Here is a 5,077-nt window from a genome sequence, read left to right as displayed (position 1 = left end):
GGGGAGGGGGGAGCAGGGGAGAATCATCATCCCTCCCTTCCCCCTCCTCCTCCTCTTCCTGCCCACCAATAGGAAGTCAGCTGCTGGTTTCCATGACGATGGCGCTGGACTGGTGGGCTGGACCGGCTGGCAAGCTGGCAGGGTCGGGACAGAGGAAAGAGCAGGTTCCTTGCTGGATAGAAAGCTACCCGCTCCGACCCCCCAACATGGCCTCTTCAGACCCCTTGACCCCAAAGACCCTCACTTCCAGGGTGCAGAGGAAAGGGAGTAGACACAGTCCTCTTCTTTCAGGCAAGACGGATGGAGGTAAGACAATGTGACAGAGACCTGGCCGTAGAAAAGGACAGAGCTGGAATAGTGGGGTTTGGGATAAAACAAAGAAATAAAAGTCTGAAAATAGAGAAGCAAAAGGACAGAGTGTTGACATAGGCTGAAAAACTACTTCAGCTTCCCCATGGCAGATCACATTTGGGGGACAGCTCAGCCTTCACAGGCTAGCAGGGGAGATCACAAGACAAGACCTGTTAGGCTGGTTTTGCCCTCAACCATCAGGAAGTTCATCTTCTGTCTAGCCTTAGGCTTTATTTATTTGCTATGAAAAAAAAAATGGCTTTTGGGAACAAGGACATAGGAATTGCCCCCACCCAGGTGTCTGCCTGTATGTGGGGCACCTAGATCTCGAGAGAGATAAGAATGTTGCTCCTAGACGCAAGACAAGCCAAGGTCGAGGGCCCTCATGTGGCACCCTTATGGAATAGCAGCTAAAGCATAGGGAACACCCCCCTCCCAGACAGTAGGCTCCACCCAGACCAGAGCCAATGGAACTGGGTAGGGGTGGGAACTGCATAGGGAGAAGGTAACATTCATTTCTCTGAAGCAGTCTAAACATCAGCACACATGCTATGTCATATAACTTTTGGTCAGCATGTATATGTATGTCATATACATGTATAGAATGTATGTATAGTGACTATGCCTGTGCATACATGGAGAAGATCATTGCGTGTATGTGTGCTATTTTGTCTATGAATCTCATTGGATATATATATATATGTGTGTGCATATTTTGTGTCATTGTATGTCTATTTGCCACAATGTCTATGTGCATGCAATTATGTATGAGTTTATCATTGCATTTTGCCATAAATGATGGCTATCTATGCCATTATACAGCACTAACACATTATGACACATTGTCATGTAATAATGTACAATGGCATACAATGATCTATGTATATGATGATGATAAACTTGCCTGGCATGATGTGCATGCTGTCTCTGTATATGTAATTTCAGCCCTCCAATGCCTAAGGGGGATTGTCTATAGGATCATCTCAGGATGCCCCACCAAGTTCTCAAACACTTAAGTCCTTTTATGTAAGGTGATGAAATATCTGCCCATGGCTTATACACATGCTTCCGTGTCTCTCACATGCTAGGCAAGCACTCTACCACTGAGCTCTTCCCTCAGCCCTCCCTTATGCTTTAAATCATCTCTAGATTGTTTATCCCTATTTTATAATACGATGTAAACGCTAAAATAATTGTCCTGTTGTATTGAGGAGATCACAATAACAAGCAAAGTCTATACATTATAAAGAGACAGCTTCCTTTCTGATAGGCTCTCAGCCCAAGCCAGTCCTCCCCCTTCCAGTTGCTGGGGTTGTAATTATATCTACAATTGGCTTGCAATCGAAAACACATTTTTCAATCTGGTCTGTAGGATGGCTCTGTGGGTGGACATATTTGCCACCAAGCCTGACCACTGGAGTTTGATCCCCAGTAACCACATGGCCAAAGTGGAGAACTAACTCCTCCATGCAAGGTGTTCTCTGGCCCTATATGCACACCACAGCACATTGGTACACTCACCGGCATTCACACACACATTTTTCAATTCACCGATGTGGCAATCCAGAGAGATCTTGACGATCTTGCTGTGTCATATGTACATGAAGTCACCACATGTGAATGTCACTAGTGGGTATGTTTTTTGGCGTTATATATGTAAGTACTAATGAACATGTGTTTGTCCTAGGTGACTGTATACCCATATGATACACCAGCCATGTCTCATTGTCTATGTCACAGTTCATGCATGTGGCTAGCATGTGTACAGGCCCTGATGAAATGCACACCATGGCCAGGCGTGGTGGTGCACGCCTTTAATCCCAGCACTTGGGAGGCAGAGACAGGCAGATTTCTGAGTTCGAGGCCAGCCTGGTCTACAAAGTGAGTTCCAGGACAGCCAGGGCTATACAGAGAAACCCTGTCTTGGAAAAAAAAAAAAAAAAAGAAATGCACACCATGATGGTGAAAGTGTACTTGATCGATTAACACCAATGACCCATGTCGACCTGTACAAGGCAGGTGGGCACACACTGTGCTAGCGTGGTTTTGCCCAACTCTTACACTAATAAGAATCCTCTTGGAGCTGGGCAGTGGTGGCACATGCCTTTAATCCCCGCACTTGGGAGGCAGAGACAGGCGGATTTCTGAGTTCAAGGCTAGCCTGGTCTACAGAGTGAGTGCCAGGACAGCGAGGGCTACACAGAAAAACGCTGTCTCAAAAAAAAAAAAAAAAAAAAAAAAAAACAAAACCTCTTGGGCTGGAGAGATGACTCAGCAGTTAAGAGCACTGACTGCTCTTCCAAAGGTCTGGAGTTCAAATCCCAGCAACCACATGGTGGCTCATAATCATCTGTACTGAAATCTGACGCCCTCTTCTTGTGCGGCTGAGTTACAATGTACTTATTTGTAATAATAAATAAAATCTAAAAAAAAAAAAAAAAAAGAATCCTCTATACCAGCGGTTCTCAAGCTATGGGCTGCAATCTCTTGGGGGGCAGATAACCCTTTTACAGGGTTGCCCAAGACCATCAGAAAACACGGATATCTACATTACAATTTATTACAGTAGCAAAAATTACACTTACACGAAGTAGCAACGAAAATAATTTTATGGTTGGGGGCAATGACAACCTTGAGGAATTGTGTTAAAGGGTCGCAGCATTAGGAAGGTTGAGAACCATGGCTCTAGACTTTCTGAGATCAAAACCAGAGGCAAACAGTCTTCATTTTGGGGGTAGAGTGTAAAAGGAAGCTGGCACAGAAATTAGGGTCAAAGGTAGAGGTCACCTCATACCCTTTGTTCACGGTGCTAGAAAGTCTGCTTCCGATGGCCCAAGCCTTTCCACCCCCCAGGCTGTGTCTTAGTCAGGACACAGTCTTCTGCTCATGTCAGCGAAGCCTGTCTTTCTGCGTCAGTTCTGTTCCCAGGCATCCGGGGAAACTCACACAACCCCAATAACAGAGTCTCAGACAAAAGTGAAACCAGTCCATTCTTTATTAGTGTGGAGGGCCCTATGATCCTTACCCATCCATCTGGTCTCCCTTCTGGAATCCCCAGTCTGCCTGCAGTGCAGGACCAAGACCCCCCACTCATCCTGCCCCACCCCATAACCTCAAGGATGGGAATGCGAGAGCAGGTGTGGTGTTTCCCCACGTTATCTGGGGGGTCAGGAAGCACCGTGCTTTGCGGGAGCCGGGAAAGGTCTTTCGGGGAGCCTGGCCAAATGATGCTCACCTGTCTCCTTGACGCTGGGGTGGAGGGCGGTGGCAGGGGGCCGCGGCGTGGCGTGGTCTCCGAAGCCCACAGTGCACTCATCCATAAAGTAGGAAACACTACACCCTCCAGTGCTGTTAGTAGTGCTTTCTACTTTATGGGTGACTGCACTGTCTGTCTGTCCACGGGGATTCTTCAGGCCACCTGCTCTTCTTGCCGACTCCTGCTTTAAGGAAGACCCCTGCCCCCTCCCCTCCGTGTAACTTCCCAGGGACCCCTCCACCCTGCCTGTGGCCCCCTAGAGGGCCCGCCCTGGGCCTTGTGGGTGGTGACTCAGCATGGCGCCAGACGAGCCTCTTCTTCCCTGGCCCAACTTCCTCTTTGTAACCTTCTTCCCCCCCCCAACCCCCTCCGGGTTTCCACCCTATTCTCTCCCTTCTCGGGGACACTCAGGTAGAGTCCATGGCCACTCCAGAGGGCTCATCCCCATCTTTAGAACTGCAACTTCCTGGGTGGTGCTTCCCAGCCGAATGACCCACACTGTCTTGAATCCAACGGAGGCAGCCATGACCTCCTCCCATAAAGGCCTGGGTGCCCGGCCTTCCCATTAGACAAAGGCCTCGACTCCCAGACGCCTCTGCCCCTAGTCTCCCCATTGGACCAAGGCCCCTGACTCCCTCACTCCTGGCTGCTCCTCAAGCTGGAATCCAAAAGTGTTGACAGAAATGGCGGCCGTGTTGCGTGGAAAAAATGCCTGGGCACCACTTGCTGATACCAATCTTACTGTTTTAGCCTTTGCTCATTCTCGCAACTCCTCCCTACTCTCTGGCCCTCCTCCCTAAGAGCTTTAGAGACTTTTGTTTTCCGGGAGAGGAGCTCCGAAGTCAATTTTTCCTTTTTTTAATTCTGCCTTTAGAAGATTTAAAAGATGGGGTTGGGGATTTAGCTCAGTGGTAAGCGCAAAGCCCTGGGTTTGGTTCCCAGCTCCCGCAAAAAAAAAAAAAAAAAAGACAAAATAACAAGAAGATTTAAAAGATTTTAAAAACTGTCCCTAATGAAGGCCAGTGGACCCAAGAGTCATTGCTCCTTTGCCTAAAGTTTTGTTAGGGAGCTCCGGCACCCAGCCCCTCCTGTTGTCCCAAGCCCCAAGCCTCCACTTAGAACCTGCACCCTAAACCCTTCACTGAGCCTTAGGCCCAGAATTAAAGAGCCCTGGTTGAGGCCAGAGTAAAGATTGAGGTCTTACCTGATGCTGCAGAGCTGAGAAGAGCAGGATCCGAAGTGGGGTTCCCTTCAGGGTGGGTAGGGCTTATAACCCTGAGGCCACGTGGGTCGGATCTCAGGGCGCCCAACCCCAACGGTCTTGGAGCCCGCCTCCACAACTGCATCAGAGATTAGCCACCCCTCCCCTCCCTGGGGAGTGCAGACTGACAGGAAACCAGGGACAAGGCTGGGTATTGGCGGGAGGGGGTGGGGTGGGGTGGGGTGGGGGGACTGAAGAGGCCATCTCAC

This window comes from Mus pahari, chromosome 14 (genome assembly GCF_900095145.1).
Source record: "Mus pahari chromosome 14, PAHARI_EIJ_v1.1, whole genome shotgun sequence".
Taxonomy (NCBI): domain Eukaryota; kingdom Metazoa; phylum Chordata; class Mammalia; order Rodentia; family Muridae; genus Mus; species Mus pahari.
Note: the sequence above shows the minus strand (reverse complement) of the source record.